This window comes from Agelaius tricolor, unplaced genomic scaffold (assembly GCF_023055355.1).
Source record: "Agelaius tricolor isolate 1412-34295 unplaced genomic scaffold, bAgeTri1.0.p SCAF_18, whole genome shotgun sequence".
Lineage (NCBI taxonomy): Eukaryota > Metazoa > Chordata > Aves > Passeriformes > Icteridae > Agelaius > Agelaius tricolor.
This window is the reverse complement of record NW_027269278.1, coordinates 2,147,631-2,167,749: the sequence shown is the minus strand read 5'-3', so window position 1 is coordinate 2,167,749 and position 20,119 is coordinate 2,147,631. Positions and strand designations below refer to the sequence as shown.

The following is a 20,119-nucleotide window of genomic DNA, read 5'->3' as shown; positions in this document are numbered from 1 at the left end:
TGGACACTGGGGCTGGAGCAGCCTGGGACAGTGGGAGGTGTCCCTGCCATGGCAGGGGGTAAAACAAAATTATCTTTCAAGCCCCTTCCACCCCAAGCCATTCCAGGATTCCAAGGGTTAAATGCAGCCTCCTGCACCAACCCATTCCCCCTGAGCACAAACCAGCCAAGGCTGTTGTGTTGCCCTGGAAGCAGCAGCAAAGACAGGATTTTTCCAGCTTCCTTGATTGCCTCTCCCAGCACAGCCTCGTGTATTCCCAGCCCTGATCCCAGCTCAGCCAGGCTCTCCTCTGTTGCACCAAAACTCGGATGCAGCTTTGGATTATTCTGGGCAGGAGTGGGATCCCTGCAGAGAACACCACAGAAATAAATTCTCTGCCTCAGCCCCCTGCCCTGGAGAAATTCTGTTGTTGTTTTTGCCTTGGGGAGCAGCTCAGTGGAGGCAGAGCTGTCTGCAAACCCCTTCCTGCCAGGATTTGCTCTGTGGGGCTGCTGGTGGGCGAACAATTCAGCTGGGGAGCCTCCTCTTCATCCAGCAAAACTGGGATTTGTCTCACAACAGCTTTTTCCTTGTCTCACTTAAAATATTCCTGTTTTTTCCAGGAAAACACAAGAAGGGATGAGTGCCTGAGGAGCTGCCATGCACCAGCAATCTCCAGCTTCACCCAGGTGAGGTTTTCTTCCTTCTGGCCTGGCTGCCTGTGGTCTCTGGGATTTGGGGGCACCAGGAAGCTCAGGAAAACATAAAAAACAAAAGCAGGGCACTAAATTTGCTCCCATTCTCCCATTTTTACCCCCTGTTTTGCCATGCCCCCATTTGGATTTTGAGGATGAGGAATTGCTGGGTGTTGCTCCTGCCCTCCCAGGGCAGGGGTTTGAGCAGCACCTTGGGAATGTGCACCCTGCAGCAGCAGCACCCTGCAATGTGGCAGGAGGGACATTGAGGAGCTGCTGAGCTCCCAAAAACTGAGCAGCTCCTCGTGGTGTCCTGTGTGGCCAGAAGGTGAGGAATATGCCCCAAGATAAGGAATATCCCAAAAAGATAAGGAATATGACCAAAGGATGAGGAATATAGCTTAAAAAAAAAAGAGGACTATGCAAAAAAGATAAGGAATAAGGCCAAAGGATGAAGAATATGGTGAAAGGGTAAGGAATATGGCCAAAGGAGGAGGAATATGGCTGAAAGATAAGGGATATGACAATAAGATAAGGAATATGACAATAAGATAAGGAATATGGCCAAAGGATGGAAGAACACAGCTCTGCCCCCTCTGGCATCAGCTCTGAGGGCACCAACACAGCCCAGGTGTCACCCTGGTGATCCCAGGCTGTGACATGGAAGAGCCCCAGGGAGCGATGGTGATGGTGTGGGAATCCTGCTGGATCTCCTCTGGCTGTCCCAAAGGCTCTGCCTGTTCCTGCTGGTGTTCCCCCACCACTGGTGACACTGCTGTCATCAGCCCAGGGCAATCTCAGCCCTACAAGGCTTCCACAAGGCTCCAGCCAAGGGACAGTTTTCCTCTTGGATGTGTTTCTCAGGGATAACCAGCCAGGAAAGTGGGATTTGCTCCATAGGAAGCCCTGCCCTCGGTGCCCAACATCTCATGTGGTGATCACTGGCATTCCCAAGGGATTCATTTCCAGGAATAGCACAGCAGGGCAGCTGCACCTGGAAGGATCTGTTTGGAAAATAAATATTCCTGCTTTTCAGAGGGGTTCCTTGTCTGGGTTTGAACAGCCAGGTGTCTGCTAAGGAGGGCAGGAGCCTCCCCTGAAATGGAAAATGCAAACCCCCTCCCTGGAATTATTCTAATTTTGAAATTAAGGCGCTCTCAGGCAAAGAGATGGGAATAGGAATAACAGTTCTTTACTAGGGAAGAAAATAAAAATTTAAGAATTAAGTAATACAAACCAACCCTGCCAGAGTCAGAGCATGCCCTGTCCCCTGTGTGTCAGGGGGGTGGCACAGCCCCATCCCATGGGGGCTCAGCCCTCCTGCAGTGCCAGCTGTGGCTCTGCTGGAGCAGGGATCCTGCACAAGGGGGGAGTTTTCCTCTGCAGCTCCAGGGCTGCTGCAGATGGGCCTGGGCTCCCTCTGGCCATGCAGGGCAGCAGAAGCTGCTCCTCTGGCAATGCACTGGGCAAAGGCTGCTGGGCTGTGCCAGGCTCACATTGGATCCAGGTAGGAATGCTTGGCTCCTGCCCTGGGCAATGCAGCATCTCCCCATGGGATGATGGGATTGGATCAGCCCTGCAGGGACACTCAGTGGCCATGGACAGCAGAGATCTCCTGCAGGGAGGATTGGCTGGGGGAGAGAGAAAGAACAAACTGCCCATGGACAGCAGAGAACTGCTCCATCAGATAGGAACAGAGTTCCCCTATTTCCAGCCTAAGCTAGGGGTGAACATGGATCTCTTATCAAACTTCTCTCTGGCTCACAGAAGTCACAGTAAAACCTTTTGCACAGCTGAGCTCCAGGGAAGAGGCAGAGCACTCCTGAAGGGCAGGAGATGCCTGGTAGGGAATGGGAAGGGCTGGAAGGGGGCTGGGACCTGCACATCCTGACTGCCAGCCCTGCTGGGGATCCCTGGAGCACCACATTCCCATCCATCCCAGCCTGGTGGAGCCCAAGGTGCTCCAGCCCCTCTGGACGTGGCACTGGGACACCTGGAGCTGGACAGGACACCTGAGGAGCACAGGGGACCCCATCAGTGACCCTGGGCCGGGCTGGTGGCCTCAGACAGGGCCAGGAGAGGAGATTTCATGCACTGGGTGTGTGTCCTACATGGTGCCTTGCTGGGAGGGAAATGGAGCAGCTGGAAAACTCTTGGGAACAGCTTGTTCCCCTTGGAATGTTTTGGTGGTGCTCAGGGCTGTGGGGTGAGGTTGGATGAGTTCGTGTTGGGCCCATTTAATCTGAGCTCAATCCCCACCCTGGGATAGACCAGCAGCTCTCCCAGGACAGGGGGACTCCAGCAGAGGGGCTGGCTGAATTTTCCTGCTGATTCCCACAGATGAACTTCCTGGGATTGAGGAGGAAGGTGCCCCAACACCGAGAACAAACTCAGTGCAGTAGTGTCACAGACATCTTTTATGGAAAATCCTTTCCTTGGGATTTTTCCTCCTGAGAAGCTGAGAGGCCTCAGGAACAAAATGTAACCAATGGTTATCTGCTGCTGTGGAATGCAACAGGTGCATCTGGGATTGGGCTCATGTGGTTGTTTCTAATTAATGGCCAATCACAGCCCAGCTGGCTTGGACACAGAGCCCGAGCCACAAACCTTTGTTATCATTCTTTGCTATTCTATTCTTAGCCAGCCTTCTTGATGAAACCTTTTCTTCTGTTCTTTTAGTATAGTTTTAATATAATAGATATCATAAAATAATAAATCAGCCTTCTGAAACATGGAGTCAGATCCTCATCTCTTCCCTCATCCAAGAACCCCTGTGAACACGGTCACACAGTAGGAGAGGTTTTAATCCACAATTAAATCCATTGAGGCCCAACATCCTCATAAACCACTTGGATGCAGGACTCAAAGGGATAATGAGGAAGTTTGGGAATTAAATTGGGAGGAGCTGTTGGCTCCCTGGAGGGCAGAGAGGCCCTGCAAGGAGACCTGGATAAACCAGAGGGCTGGGATTCACCAAAGGTGTGGAGTTGAACAAGGGCAAATCCTGGATTCTGTGCCTGTAGGACCTGAGGCACCCCTGGATGTAGGGACAGACTGGGAATGAGAGGCTGGAAAACAGCTGTGGGAGGGAATCTGATCCATGACAAGCTGGGTCTGAGTCAACAGGGACAGGGAGCCAAGAGGGACATCCTTGTCCTGGGGACACCAGGGAAAAGGGAGGGATGGTCCTGCTCTGCTCTGGGCTGGGGCAGCCTCACCTCCAGGGCTGGGGCACTTCGGGTGCCACAACATCAGAGCCCCAAAGCTGTTCCAGAGGGCCCAAAGGAGGGGCCGGGGCTGGGGAAGGCTCTGCAGGAGCCACCCGAGGAGGGCTGAGGGCACTGGGCTGGTGCAGCTGCAGAGAGGAGCCCAGGGCAGAGCTCAGGGAAGGAGGGAACGGCTGCAGGGGAGCTTTGGGATGGACACCAGGGAAAGGTTCCTCCCCCAGAGGGTGCTGGGCACTGCCCAGGCTGCCCAGGGAATGGGCACGGCTCCGAGGCTGCCAGAGCTCCAGGAGCCTTTGGACACCAGGGATGCACAGGGGGGATTGCTGGGGGGTCTGGGCAGGGACAGGGGCTGGACTGGGTGATCCTTTTGGGTCCCTTCAGCTCAGGATATTCCATGATTCATATCCAGATGTGAACCAGTGGGAGGAAATGCCTGTTCCATGAGCCAGGTCCTGACCTGGTTTGTAGGTGGGATATGAACCATCCATGTGCCTTTCAGGAACAAAGGGACAACACTGGAGCTCTGGCAACAGAAGATGTCACCCACATGAGGAGATTTGGGAACGTTTCAGCAAATCCAGGGGGGAGCAGATGGGGGCTTAGGGAGCCAGATAAGCAGGACACGAGTGCAATTTTTAATTCATGTGACAGTCCTATATTTTGAGGGGCTATTAGGATGGAACAGTGCAGGGAGAGCATTACTGGCTATTGTATCAAATCCTGGCATCCACACTTTTATCATGGATTAAAAAAAAATTAGAGGGAGCTCAGAGAAGAGCTGGAAGACTGAGAAAAGGTCTGGCAGACCTGCTGGGTGATGATAGGCTTAATGACTTCAATCTATTTAGCTCATCAGAGAGCAACTTGAGAGGTGACTTGATCATGGGCTCTAAGTACTTCCAGGGAGGAGATTTTTGATAGCAGAGGGTCCTTTAATCCAGCAGACAAAGCCAGGACTCGTGGCTGACAGGTGGAGCTGAAGAAGAATAATTCCAATGGCAGTTAAGCCACCAGTGTTTCAGAGGAAAGGTAATTAACTCCTGGAAGTGCTTACCTGGGGATGTGCTGACTCCATCTCGACACAAGAGCTGGAAGATTTGCTCCCATCTGAACACAAGTTATGGGCTCAGTGCCCTTCATCCATGTGGGAATGGAGGGAAATCCCTTTCTGTGTGTCTCACACAGCTCAGAGGGGGTAGGATGGGGACTTCCCTCCCTGGGGACATTCTGGGGGTTTCATTTTGGTGTCAGGTATCCCTCACACAGAGTTTCTCCAGTCTGGAGACTCGGGTTGGCAGAACTGTGTGGCTCTGAGTGATTTATACCCCCCAGTTTTGCTGCAATGCTCTTCATTCTGTGCCCCAGCTCACCTTGGCTTTGGAAAATGTTGGCTTTGAGCCCCTTAATTTCAAAATGATAACAATTCTGAGGGAGGGGGTTTGCATTTTTTTATTTCAGGGGAGGTTCCTGCCTTCCCTAGCAGACACCTGGCTGTTCAAACCACGACAACCTCTGAAAGAATTTCCTACCAAGGCTGTTGACACACAAACCAAGAAATAAAGCATAAATAAGAGAAACCTGCAACTGCCTGTTCCAATGAGCACTTTGTTTGTCCCTCATGACAAATTTATACTTTACATGTGAGTAAAGTATAAATTCATGAGGTCTGTAAGAATGTATAAAAAGCATGCAGACTATAATAAAAACAGGTCTGAAGCCTTGTGCAAATGGAGTGTGTTGCTTTGCATTGTCTCCATCTCAACCACGACATTCAGGAGCCTTTAGTGCCCTCCCAGCTGCCTTGGGTGCCACTTCCCCCAGCTGTGACATTCCCAAATGTGCAGGAACAGGAACCTGGGCACTGCAGGCACGGCCTGGAAGGCAGCAGGAAATGCAGAGGAGTTTGGGATGGCATGGATGGCCAGTGATCATCCCTGTGCCCTGCCAGCTGCTGATAAAACCCAGGGAAATCCTGTGGGGATGGTGGGAATCCCTCCACAAAATCATTCCCAAAAGTGAATATTTTAGTAGGAAATGTGGGGACTGGAATCTGGTGATTGAGTGGGAATTCTGGGCTGTGAAGGGAATGGCAGAAGAGGAACGTGGGAATGTCAGAGGTGATGGCCCTGGATGAGCAGATCCAAGACCTCAGGACATCTGTGTGGTTGTCACTGGAATAAAAGCCCAGCCTTGGATGAGACCAGATTAACCCAAGGGCTGGGTGAAGGAAAAGCAGGAAATGCCCATCCCTGGAGGTGTCCAAGGCCAGGTGGGAGCAGCCTGGGATGGTGGGAGGTGTCCCTGCCCATGGCAGGTAGGGCTGGATGGGCTTTAAGGTCCCTTCCCACACAAACCAGCCTGGGACTCTGGGAATTCCCTGAAAATCAAGAGACTGGAGCCCTAAAATTCCCAGGTAAAAGGCATGGAATAAATCAGAATCGAGGAATAAATGCAATGCCCAGTGACTCCCAGGGGTGGCACAGGATGGCCACACAAATCAGCACCATTTTAGCACATCTGGGGTATCCCCAAAATCAGCACCTGCCCCATCCCAGGGAGCTGGGAGGCAGGGAGGGATCCCAGAGCCAGCACAGGAATGTCACCTGTGTCACACAAGGGTGGAGGGGACAACACGGAATAATATAATATATATCATAAAATAATAAATCAAGCCTTGTGAAACATGGAGTCAGATCCTCATCTCTTCCCTCATCCAAGAACCCCTGTGAACACTGTCACACAGTAGGAGAGGTTTTAATCCACAATTAAATCCATTTAGGCCCAACATCCTCATAAACCACTCGGATGCAGGACTCAAAAGGATAATGAGGAAGTTTGGGAACTAAATTGGGAGGAGCTGTTGGCTCCCTGGAGGGCAGAGAGGCCCTGCAAGGTGACCTGGATAAACCAGAGGGCTGGGATTCACCAAAGGTGTGGAGTTGAACAAGGGCAAATCCTGGATTCTGTGCCTGTAGGACCTGAGGCACATCCTGGAAATTGTGAGGGCAAAAGAGACCCCACGGGAGGGAAATCATTCCCATTTTAAAGCAACCCCTTCCTCTCCAATATGGAATTACAGTCTGGAAGTTGGGAGGGGACAAGAGACCCCACATGAGGGAAATCATTCCCATTTTTAAGCAACCCCTTGCTATCCTGCAAGGAATTCCACAGAACTCCAAAACCTGAGCAGAGCTTTGCTGCTGTTTTGACTCCTGATATTTTGAATTCCCTCTCTGCTGTTAGAGATAATGATATCAACAATACACAACCAAATAATTCTCTTTTTGGTTGAAATGCACCCCAAACGTTTGGTTCTCATGCACTGATGCAGCAGGGATGTGCTGTCCTGGCTTCCTCCTGCCACTCCTCAGGAAAATTCTTCCCTGTCTGAAAACCATCCCAGCTGCAGTGATGATGATGATGGCACTGAGCATTGGAAGGACCTTTCTCTGAGAAAAAAGGAACATTACATGGAAACACGCCCGAGTACAGTCAGAGCTGAGAGTGCATTCCAGGAATAATTCCAATTAAAAATATTAAGGCCATGTGTTGTTGTCACCCAAACACTCCCCAGCTGCAGCCCCACCATGCAATAATCAATTAAAACACTCCATTGAAATGTAATTAATTGGTTACTTAGTCTCTGGTTGCAGATTAGGGTACAATTGTTTAACAATTTAACAACTTTTAAGATGATTTTTGCTTGTGCGGAGACTTTGCCCTTCCCCTGGGCAGCCTCAGATGTTGGATTTATCAACATTCCCAGGAACAGGGCAGTACCACCACTCCAAACCTGTTGTTTTCCCTACCCAAGGCCCTCTCCAAGCCCATGAAATCCTGGGAATTCTGCTGCTCTCCTGTTTGAGCCATACCTGATGAACAGAGCATTCTGCCAAGGCAGCTTCACTTCCTACAGCCCCTTAACAACATCAACATCCCTCATTTTCCTGGAAGTGCAGCTTTTTGTGGATATGGCCCAGTAAAAACAGTGCCAGACAAAGGAAACATCTTAATAGCGAAGAGCAGCTAAAGAAAATGACCATTACTTATTTTATTTTATTTTATTCTTAACTTCAATTCCAGCCCAATTTTCAGGAGTTTGTGCTACAGGAACTTTGAAGTCTCTGCATTATTCTGCAGCGAGGGCACGAGACAGCTGAGATATCCCATGCACAATGCCAGGTTCGTTACTGGAGGTGCCATTAATCATAAATCCCTTTGATTGTGCAAGGTCAGGAGCCTGCTCTGTATTCCAAAGGGAAATGCTGCACGTTTGGGCAGGATGAATTCCCTCCTTCCCGGGGACGTGTCCAATTGAGGACAATGGGGATTTGCTGCTGCCCAGAGCTGCTGAAAGAGCCTCCCTAAATCTCCTTTCAGGCATTGCTGTGACAAAACCCCAAGTGATCACAGAGCCCAAGTAATGAGAGGCAAAAAGTTACAGCGGGGTAATTGTGGCGTTGCAGAGGCACTTCCTGCAGGAATGCTGTCCCACACAAAGGCACTCTGGCTCCCAGCATGGCCTCTTTTCCTTACTGTTACAGTTTTTTCTCATTAATTCCAAGGAATCAGCTGTGTCCCTGTCCATGCCCTACCACAGGGCAGAAGAGAGGGAGATTTTCCAAGGGTGTGGACAGGGGGAATGGCTTTAAACTGAAAGGGAATAGGTTTAGATGGGATTTTGGGAAGGTTCTTCCCTGGGAGGGAAGAACAGGGTGCCCAGAGAAGCTGTCGCTTGCCCTGGATCCCTGGAAATAACCAAGGAAAGGTTGGACAGGGCTTGGAGCAGCCTGGGACAGTGGAAACTTGAAGTTCCCTTCCAACCCAAACCATTCCATGATTTTAGAACTCTCTGCCTCTAAAACCCCCTTCCCCAGCCCAATCCCAGCCCCAAAGCCGACCTGCAGCCCAGTTCTGAGCTGCTGCTTGTGAGACCACCCTGGTTTTGGGACTGCCAACCGCGGGATGCAGAGAAACACGAGAGAGGTGGAGAGCTTTGGCATCCTGAGCCTTTCATCTGCCTAATCACCGAGGATTGTAGGTCAGGAACCACGCTCCCGATGTGGTCCCTGCTGCTTGGCATGCATCGCTCATCCTCCCCTCTCCAATCACTGGGAACGCTCCTGAGGAGAGCCATGAGAGCCATGAATAGCAAAGATGTGCTCAGCCCGAGGAGCAGGAGAACGATTCCCTCTCCAAAGAAATCAGGGGGTATTCAGCTGGCGAACAAAAGATGGAAATTCAGGAGAAATTGCTTCCCTCCAGGGCACTTGATCAGAGCCACCAGAGCCCCCTTCCCCCTCCTGAGCCACCTTCTCTCTCCTGCCTGCTGTGTCCTAGGCAGCAGCTCCCTGTCTGTCCTGGAGGATTCTCCATGTCCTGGGAGGATCCTAGAGGTCTTCTCTATGTCCTGGAGGGCTTCTCCCTGTCCTGGGAGGATTGTCCATGTCCTGGAGGATTCTCCATGTCCTGGGAGGCTCCTCCATGTCTTGGAAGGCTTCTCCATGTCCTAGAGGTCTTCTCCATGTCCTGGGAGGATTGTCCGTGTCCTAGAGGCTCCTCCATGTCCTGGGAGGATTCTCCATGTCCTGGAGGGCTTCTCCATGTCCTGGAGGATTCTCCATATCCTGGGAGGCTTCTCCATGTCCTGGGAGGCTCCTCCATGTCTTGGAAGGTTTCTTCATGTCCTGGGAGGATTCTCCATGTCCTAGAGGGCTTCTCCATATCTTCTCCATATCCTGAGAGGCTTCTTCCTGTCCTGGAGCTCTTCTCCCTGCCCCATCTCCTTGGAAAATTTTCATCATTTTACTCCTACTTCCCACTAATTTTTCCACAATTTCTCTCTCTGTTCTCTTTCACTCCTCATTGTAGATTCAGAGCTCCTGAATCTACATCTACATCTTCTTCACTTGCCCTGTCAGGCCTTGCCCAGCTGTTGGCAGCTGCTTTGCTTGTCCCCTCTGAGAGCAGAGGGAGCTCAGGGATGCCCTGGCAGCCCCCAGGCGGGACATCTGTGCCCATGCTGGTGTCTCAGCCCTCGGGACACTCCCTGCCCTGCAGCAGCGCTGCAGCAGAATAAATGGGTGGATAAATAAATCAGCAGGGCCCCAAACAGAGGCCTTGGTCCCGGCAAAGTTATCAAATATTCATTTTCAAGCAGAAAAGTAAATAAGTGAGAGCACAGAGGGAGGACGGTGTGTCCTCGCTTCAGTCCCTGCGCCGGGCACTGCTCAGGGCTGACCCTCGGTGGCCACCAGCCCTGGTGGCCCAGCAGGACACTGGGCAGGAGCCACCAACGCTCTGGAGAGGGGAGAATCCTCCTCCAGCTCCTGGAGAACCTGCCAGGAACCCTCTGCCCTGGGCCTGGCTCAGCCCGGGGTCCTCCACACTTTGCTTGGGGTTCTCCTGGTGTCTGATGACCCCACCGGGGGCCTGACCACCCCATCCATGGTGTAACAACCCCATCCATGGTCTGACCAACCCCATCCCATGGTGTGACCAACCCCATTCATGGTCTGACCAACCCCATCCATGGTCTGACCAACCCCATCCATGTTGTGACCAACCCCATCCATGGTGTGACCACCCCATCCATGGTGTAACAACCCTATCCATGGTCTGACCACCCCATCCATGGTCTGACCACCCCATCCATGGTCTGACCACCCCATCCATGGTCTGAGCACCCCATCCATGGTGTAACAACCCTATCCATGGTCTGACCACCCCATCCATGGTCTGACCACCCCATCCATGGTCTGACCAACCCCATCCATGGTGTAACCACCCCATCCATGGTCTGACCACCCCATCCATGGTCTGAGCACCCCATCCATGGTGTAACAACCCCATCCATGGTCTGACCACCCCATCCATGGTCTGACCAACCCCATCCATGGTCTGACCACCCCATCCATGGTCTGACCACCCCATCCATGGTCTGACCAACCCCATCCATGGTGTAACAACCCCATCCATGGTCTGACCACCCCATCCATGGTCTGAGCACCCCATCCATGGTGTAACCACCCCATCCATGGTGTAACAACCCCATCCATGGTGTGACCAACCCCATCCATGGTCTGACCAACCCCATCCATGGTGTGACCAACCCCATCCATGGTGTGACCAACCCCATCCATGGTCTGACCAACCCATCCATGGTGTGACCAACCCATCCATGGCCTGACCACCCCATCCATGGTCTGACCACCCCATCCATGGTCTGACCAACCCATCCATGGTCTGACCAACCCCATCCATGGTCTGACCACCCCCATCCATGGTCTGACCACCCCATCCATGGTGTAACAACCCCATCCATGGTCTGACCAACCCCATCCATGGTCTGACTGCCCCATCCATGATGTGACCATCCCACCTGTTGCCTGACCACCCCACCAGTGCTCTGACATCACCATCAATGGTCTGACCACCCCAGCTGTGCCCTGATAACCCCGTCACCATCAGGATGAAGCCATAATTTTGGTGATATTTTAATTGAATTCCCCTTTGCTGGAGAACCTCTTGGCTGAGGAGTGGGAATGCATCACCTGCAGTGGTGGGACCCAGGGAGATCCATCCCTCACCCTCCCAAAGAACCCAGCTGGGCATCCACTCGTGTCTGAGATGGAAAATGGATGTTTTCCCTTCCTGCCTGTGGACTGGGGTGTGTGAGGCTGGGAGCTGGGGCACACAATCCACCCCCACTCTGCAGTGCCAAGAAAAGAAATCCACATGGAATCACAGCCTCCCAGCCAGCCTGCAGCGCCTGCGGCTGTTCCAAACATCCATCAGGGCTATGAAACTCCCAAATCAATGAACCCCACTGAAAGGCACCATTCATTATTGGAGCTTGGCCTCAGTGGTGGCACAAAGACCTGACAGTGACAACGCCACACCAGGGACAGAGAATTGTCCACCCTGAGGGGTTTGAGGTGGGGGATATCAGCTGCTCCATCCCAGCCTGGCGACAGCACTTCCCACCCAGCATTTCCTGCTGCCTTTCCTTCAGGGCTTCCCTGAACCCAGACACTTTGTGTTTTGTTTCCTTTCAGCACAAGGAATTGTGAGACTGGATCCAGCAAAAAACCAGCAGCTGCCTTTCCTTGCTTGTTGCTTAGGTGGGAGTGGAGCAGCCAGCAGCATTCCTAGCACCTTTTAAATTCCTAAAAAAACAAAGGTTTTAGTTCTGCAGAGTTGGTACAGGCTCACAGTTACAGATTTCCTGCGGGTGGATTCACCTCTATCCCTTCTCCAGGCAAAAATCTTGTCTGGATTGTGATGGAACAACACCTGTGTCAGCTCCCATGAGTTCCTGGGGAGGTATTTGCTGCTCTTCCTCCAATCCTGCATCCTGGTGACAAAGCAGATGAGGAAAAATCTCATATTGATTGGTTTTTAATTTATAATTCCATTGTTGTCTGTCACAGCTGCAGAGAAAAATCGGGAGTGCAGCCAGGACATCCTGACAATCCTTGATTTGGAATCTTCTGCCTCAGCTTCTCCGAGGGCAGGAATCCAAGTGCCAACGTCAGCTGTGCAGGGCATTTCCTGGGTCAGACAGGGGAGAAACTGGATTTGCTGGGCCCTGGTGGGAAGATCTCCATGGAAATGTGGTTTTATTGGGATCTGCAGCACCCCTGGGCTCCTGTCCCTCTGTACAGCAGGGATGTCCCATCTTGTCATTGCTGGTCCCTCTGGTCTGCAGGCCCAGCACCACAAAAACCCCAAACCAAACCCAAATCAGCTTCCCAAATTATTTCCAACCATCCCCATCCCACATGCCTGGGACACTGAGGATGCAGGAGATGCATTCCAGCATGAGCATCACTGAGGGTCTCACTGGATCCAGGTGACTCCATGGGTGCAGGGAAGGTTTTGTCCCTCCCCAAGGTGCCCCCTGAGGTGCCCAGGGAGCTGCTCAGACCCCTCAGCGAGCAATGTCCTGTTTTTGTGGCTTCCTGGGAAGTCAGATATTTTTGTGTTGGAGACAGAGCCCTGTAAAGTCATTTAGACAATAAAGGAGTGACAGGATTTCCACAGGAGAAGAGATTAAGCAAAGTGGGATTATTTTGTTCGGCAAGGAGATGATTAAGAGGTGCCATGATTGAAGTGTTTAAAGTGGCTCAGGGTTCTTATCAAATTAAGCTGTGCTGGAGATGGCTGGGCAGCCGTCACTCAAGGGCACAGAACTTCTCTGCAGCCTCTCCCATGGTGCAGGGAATGCTTTGGGACCCAGAGGACAATCCTGGGTGGAGACAGTGCCACCAGAGCGAGGTCTGGGTGGGCTTGCAGAGCTCCTGTTGCTCACAGGTGACCTCAACCTTGGCACCACCTTTTTAAACATCAGATCCAGCACATACCCATTTATTCCCTCTGTGCTTTCACCTGGATGGTCTCATCCCTCTCAGCAGTCCTGTCCTTTCCTTCTCTCCTGAAAACTCCTGACAGCTCCTGGCCTTCTGTCCCCTCTCCTCTCCAGGAGGCACAAGCAAGGCCAGGGGATGTGCTGAGGGTTTGTCCATTCTCTGCATTCCTGCCCTGCCCATCGCTGCCTGGGGTTTTTCCTGTCTCCCATCCCTCTTGTGCCACTTGGAATTCTCTGCCATGCCCAAGCCATGCCAGTCCTCTGTACCCTCCAGGGCAGCCAGAGTTGTTTCCTTGGGCTGGCACAGGGTAATTGCACTGGAGAGGGTTCACCCAGCGCCTCCCTGGCAGCCCCAGCCCCAATTTCTGCTCCAGATCACAATCAAATCACAGCTCTCACCCCTAATTACAAAATTGCCTCTTCAGCCCTCGATGAGCTGCAAACTCCTTGATGGATTCACCTTGTTCCAGTGCTCCCATCTCAGCTCCCTCTCAGGAGCAGCGTTTGGATGTCGAGTGGAGCACTCCTCACTTTCCTTCAATGGAATTTCAAAATGAGTCCCCTCTTCCCGAGGAGCATTCAGCCCTCAAGTGCTCCCAGCCCCGCTGCTGTCAGTGCAGGAGCTGCTCCTGAGCTGCCTTGGGCTCTGTTTTCCACCTTCTCCAGCTCTTTATCCCAATCCCAGGGGATTTCAGCTCTGCCTGCTGAGAGGGCTCCAGGCCGCTCTTCTTCTCCTCTTGCAAGTTCCTTCTGGACCCGTTTGGTGCCTGTCCCCTGTGCTGGCACTGCTGGGGGACCTCGAGGGCTGTGTCCTGGTCTGGGCCCTCATGGCCAGAGAGCCCTGGAGGGGCTGGAGCGTGTCCAGGGCAGGGAACGGAGCTGGGAAGGGGCTGGAGCCCCAGGAGAGGCTGAGGGAGCTGGGCAGGGGCTCAGCCTGGAGCAAAGGAGGCTCAGGGGGCCCTTGTGGCTCTGCCCAGCTCCTGCCAGGAGGGCACAGCCGGGGGGGCCGGGCTGTGCTCCAGGGAACAGGGACAGGAGCAGAGGGAACGGCCTCAGGCTGGGCCAGGGCAGGCTCAGGGTGGGCACCAGGAGGAATTTCCCCATGGAAAGGGGGCTCAGGGATTGGGAGGGGCTGCCCAGGGGGGTTTGGAGTCCCCATCCCTGGAGGTGCCCAGGAAGGGCTGGAGGTGGCACTGAGTGCTCTGGGCTGGGGACAGGGTGGGGGTTGGAACTTGAGGATCCTGGAGGGCTTTTCCCACCTCAGCAATCCTGGGATTCTTTAGGCCTGACCCACGATCTGGGCATGGCTGAGCACCTCCATGGAGCAGAGCATTCCTGCCCTCGCTGTGGCAGCACCCAGGGCAGGTCAGAGGTGGCTCTGTGTGTGCAGTGACAGCCCCAGTGCCACCAGCAGGGTCACTCCAGCTCCATCCCCGGGCTCAGACTGCAACAGCTTTGTCCCATCCTCCCTCACCTCCACCCCTTCCTGAGACTGCACATCCCAAAACACCTCTGGGCTGAAAAAACCTGGGAACAGCTGGGAAAAACCCCCTTCTCTTTGATTGGCAGCAGAGTTTGTGTCCCTGGGAGCAGAGGCTGCCGTTCACCAGGACGGGCTCCAAGCTTCTCCCGGTACCCCCGGAGCCATCCCGGCTGCTTCAGGGAGGGGGATGAACCCTTCTGAGCCCAGCCACACCTGCACAGCCTGCCTGCCAGTTCAGGCTCCATCCCTGAAAAGGGCACCACAGCACCAAGCCTGGCTCTGCCCTGGGGGCTGGGAACAAAAGCAATTATGAGGCCAAGTGGGAGCAGGGCTTTGGGCCTGGCTTATCCCGCTGATTATGGGATCATCTGCCAGGCCTGGCCTCTGTGCCAAGCAATCCCCTGGCCACAGCCACGAGCCAGAGAGGAGAAAGCTCAGAAAGGCCAAGCCTTGGCAGCCCTGCAGGACTGGAGTTCATCCTGGCCCTGGCTGGAGCCTTTCCCTGCTTGGAACTGCTGGGAAGGAGCTGCCAGGGGTGGGGATTTGGTGCTACTTCCCACAGAATTGGCTTTTTTTTTCCTGGATGTTCACTTCAGCTCTCTCCAATCTCTCTTTTATCCTGACAGAGCTCCACCTTCCTGTGGACAGCACCTCCACAATCCCTTCCTTGCTCTGAGGCCATTCCTGGTGCATGCAGGGGTTGCCACACCACACACATCCATCTTTTTCTGCTCCATGCCCAGGTTTTTCCTTGCCTCTTCCCACTGGGATTCCACCAGAAGGACTGAAAATCCCTTCCTTCCTTCCTGGAATCCTTCCTGGAATCCTTCCTTCCTCCCTCTGAATCTTCCCTCTGGCTCCCAGGAAATCTCCCCTGTGCAGCAAAAGGATGTGACATGAAGACACCTCAGCAGTGCCCACAGACTTGGGAATTTCAGGTTGGTTTTCCACTTCCCCATAACAACAGAGAGTGACTGATGGACTGAACTACCAGCAAACCCTGGGAATTTTCACCATTTGGGGTCAAAAAAGGGTCTGAGGGTCCCCTCCCAAACCAATTCCAGCAGAGGATGATAACAGATCCTCGCTCAAGCGCAGGGTGGATGGAGAATCCCAGCACAGGAGGAAATGCAGCTGCCTCTGCCATGGGGTGACCCCAGAACTGGGACTGCCATGAACACTCAGGAGCTCCTGGGAAGCTGAGTTAGGGCCTTTTCCCTAAACTTTTACTGGGCTGGAGTGCTGGAGATTCCATGGGAGAGGGCAGGCTGGGCTCTCCCTGTGTGGGGCCAGGCCAGTCACCCCCAGGGAACGGGGCTGAATTCCCTCAGGATCATTGCCCAGCTCCAAGAGCACAACCCCAGCTGAGACCCCAGTGCTGCAGGAAACAGCTGGGATTTGTGGGATCTGGGAGGCAGCCACGGTGTCCCAACCCTGCAGCTGCATCCCAGCCCTGTGCCATCCACAGGATCCCAAATCTCCGTGCCAGGCATCCCACAGGAGCCTCCAGCCCCTCACTGTCCATGGAGCCAGGCCTGGGGAATCCCAGGGACAGGGAAACCATTCCAGCTCAGCACAGAGGGCAGGGACAAGAGGGCATGGGAGCAGGGTTAGGAGTGGCTTTTTTGGGAATGGTTTCACTGCAGATCCATTAGGAATGGCTGCCTGGCCAGGGAGAGAGAGAGAGAAAGGGAAGGAAGGATTCCAGGAAGGAAGAATTCCAGGAAGGAAGGAAGGATTCCAGGAAGGATCCCAGGAAGGATTCCAGGAAGGATTCCAGGAAGGAAGGAAGGAAGGAAGGAAGGAAGGAAGGAAGGAAGGAAGGAAGGAAGGAAGGAATTGATGTGGGAAGTCCCTGGAGATGTCCCTGGAAGGGAATCAGGCCTAATCCACATTCTGATTTTTGTCTGGGACATGGGAAGCACGGTCCCAGCCCGGAGGGAACCTCAGAGCATCCTGCTGAGAGGAGAAGGCTCTGGCAGAGGTGTTGGCATGAGGAGACCCCAGCTCTCAGGGATGGTCCCAAGCAGCAGAGAATCCATGGATAACCCAGAACAGGGGCTCAGAGCTGGGGATACCTGCAAGGAAAGGAGGGAAGGAGTCCAGAGGCTGTGGGGTGAGGGCTGGTGGGGATGATCCAAGGGAAGGGGTTCCCCAAAGCCTCCTGGAGGATGGCAGGCCAGCAGGAGGAGGCAGCCCTGGGGACAGGGCCCTTTCCCCAGTGACACCTGGAGTGTGGATGTGTCTGTGTTGGGAGCTCGTTTCTCCGAAGGGGAAGGAGGTGCCGGCAGCAGCAGCCACAGGGACACAGCTTTCCTCTAATGAACTAGAAAATAGTTTCCCTTTAATACTGATTATCCTGGAAGGCAGCTAAAGGGAATGTGATTTCCATAGTGATGAACCCCGGGCACAGCCTCGCTCGGCAGCGGCAGCAGGGGCTGGGCTCAGCTGGGATGTTGGGATGTTCTGGAGCATCCTGGCCCTGGCAGCACAGAGGTACCTCTGCTTCCCAACAGCTGTGCCCCATCCAGCAGCTCTGCCTGCCTCTGGAATGCTTGGAGCCAGGGGAGGGGTTGTTGTACCCCTGAGATTGCATCCTGCCTGTCCTGCCTCTTCCACCCAGCCTGGCTCCCCACCCCACCTCTGCCAGCTCCCAGTTGTGATGAGCTGGATGCTGCTGCCACTTCTCTGCCATCCCATTCTGGGGCTGTTCTGGAATTCTGACTACAGCAGGCAAATCTGTGGCCAGGGAAAAAACCAAGTTGGAAAGATCCAGCTGGGAATCAAAGCAAGAAACCCCCTGAGCCCAGGGCTGATTCTGCCCCTGTGTCCCTGTGCTCAGGTGATTTCCCACCTGCAGAGCTGCCCCAGCCCTGGCCCAGCACAGGCAGGAGCTGGAGCTGCTGGAGCCAGGCCAGAGGAGGCTCCAGGATGAGCAGAGGGATGGAGCAGCTCTGCTGGGAGGAAAGGCTGGCACAGCTGCCATTGTTCACCTGCACAGGAGAAGCTTTGGGGGGACCTCAGGGTGGCCTTGCAGGGCCTGAAGGAGCCCCAGGAAACCTGGAGAGAGACTGGGGACAAGGGATGGAGGGACAGGACACAGGGAATGGCTCCCAGTGCCAGAGGGCAGGGATGGATGGGATATTGGGAATTGGGAATTGTTCCCTGGGAGGGTGGGCAGGCCCTGGCACAGGGTGCCCAGAGCAGCTGGGGCTGCCCCTGGATCCCTGGCAGTGCCCAGGGGATTGGATTTTACACCCTGGAAAAGGCCAGGATCCTCCCCCACTGGGAGTGTTTGCTCACAGCCCAGGTGCAGATGGCTCCAGTCTCCCAGAATTTGGCCAGGAGAGGTTTGGGTGGAGGTTCTGGGATGGTTCCTGCACCTTCCTGTTGGTGTCTGTCCCCACAGCAGGTTTGTGGCACTCAGGTTGTTGCTCCTGGCCCTGCCATGCTCAGAGCAGATGTCCCTGCTCTACAACACATGGACACACCATGCCTGGCCATATGGGACAAATTATGGGATGTACACATGAGGAAAACAGGGAATCTGGGAATGCAGCAGAGCAGAACATGCCAGGGGAAGCCACCATCCCCAGCAGTGAGAGCAGCCAGGTCAGGAATCAGCATTCCCTGCCTGGATCAGCACTCCTGCCTCCCTCAGATGGACAATGTCGTGGGCTAATAACCAAATCAAATATTCAGGAGCTGCCTGCTCTGCCAGAGGCACTGCAGGGATGGATGCTGCAAACCTGGGAAGCTCTGTCTGCACCTGCAGCTTGCAGGGCTGGAATGGGCAAATGTGGCTGGGCTCAGCTTTGGGGCCGGGGATTTGTTCTCCCAGTCCTCCAGGGAGAGGAATTTTGTGCCTCATTGTCTGGGTTTGAACAGTCAGGTGTCTGCTAAGGAAGGCAGGAGCCTTCCCTGAAATGGAAAATGCAAACCCCCTCCCTATGAATTGTTATCATTTTGAAATTAAGGGGCTCTCAGGCAAAGAGATGGGAATAGGAATAACAGTTCTTTACTAGGAAAACTAAAAGTACAAATGCAATAGCACAAACAAAAACCAAACCCCTGCCAGAGTCAGACCATGCCCTGTCCCCTGTGTGTCAGGGGGTGGCACAGCCCCATCCCATGGGGGCTCAGCCCTCCTGCAGTGCCAGCTGTGGCTCTGCTGGAGCAGGGATCCTGCACAAGGGGGGAGTTTTCCTCTGCAGCTCCAGGGCTGCTGCAGATGGGCCTGGGCTCCCTCTGGCCATGCAGGGCAGCAGAAGCTGCTCCTCTGGCAATGCACTGGGCAAAGGCTGCTGGGCTGTGCCAGGCTCACATTGGATCCAGGTAGGAATGCTTGGCTCCTGCCCTGGGCAATGCAGCATCTCCCCATGGGATGCTGGAATTGGATCAGCCCTGCAGGGACACTCAGTGGCCATGGACAGCAGAGATCTCCTGCAGGGAGGATTGGCTGGGGGAGAGAGAAAGAACAAACTGCCCATGGACAGCAGAGAACTGCCCCAGCTCTGACAGATGGGAACAGAATTCACACCTCCATCTTTCAAACCAAGACACTCATCCCGCTGGAGGGAGAGAAAACAGGCAGGAACCTGGTTTTGGGGGGAGTGGAGCTGCCCACAATCCCATCCCTGCTCCCTGGCTCCCTGTCCATGTTAAAGGAACACAGGGTGCAGGAGCAGGAAATGTAGGCAGACCCTGAGCACAGCAGGAGCCTCCCTTGGGAAGGGATCCCCGTTTCCACAATGCTGTGTTGGATGCCACCACTCCCTCTGTCAGGGCTGGGGACCTCTCATCCCCCAGGACCAACAGCACCTGGTGACTTCTGTCTGTGCCAGGCCCCAGATGTCCTGAGGGGACACAGCCAGGGACAGGAAGCTGCAGGGACAGTGCCTGGCACCGTGCTGGTGGTGGCAGCCCCAGGCAGGCAGGCACTGGAGGAGTGTGCTGAGAACCAGGGCCCACCAGGCAGCAGGAGAAGCCCTGGGGCTGCCAGGGCTGATTCTGCTCCTGCTGCTTCTCTGTGGGATCCTTGGGAGCTGCCCCACCTCTGGCTGTGTGCAGGTCCCCCCTGGCAGTGCCACCACTCCTGCCACGTGGCAGCACAAGAGCCCAGCCAGGGCTGCACCCAAGATGAACCAAAATGGTCACAAAATGCATGACCTGTCACAGGGTCTCTCACTTTGATCAGTTCTGCTCCATTTGCATCTTGCAGTTCATTGTCCCATTCCAGCTTTAGCCCATGCAGTCCCACCCTGCTTGTTTTTCTCTCTCCAGCCCACGTTGTTTGTGCTCTTGGGCTGAGATTTGGATCATTTGTCCTTGGTCCCCAGCTGGAGCAGGAATTGTTTTGTCTCCC

The 20,119-nt window shown here is 54.1% G+C and overlaps 1 long non-coding RNA gene across 1 annotated transcript; it reads left to right on the top strand.

Annotated features, from left to right (window-relative positions):
- Window positions 1-256: 256 nt before the first annotated feature.
- Window positions 257-3,202, top strand: LOC139597905 (uncharacterized). The gene is made up of 3 exons (XR_011681776.1): window positions 257-494; window positions 603-668; window positions 3,015-3,202. It is a non-coding gene; the product is annotated as an uncharacterized lncRNA (long non-coding RNA).
- Window positions 3,203-20,119: the final 16,917 nt, after the last annotated feature.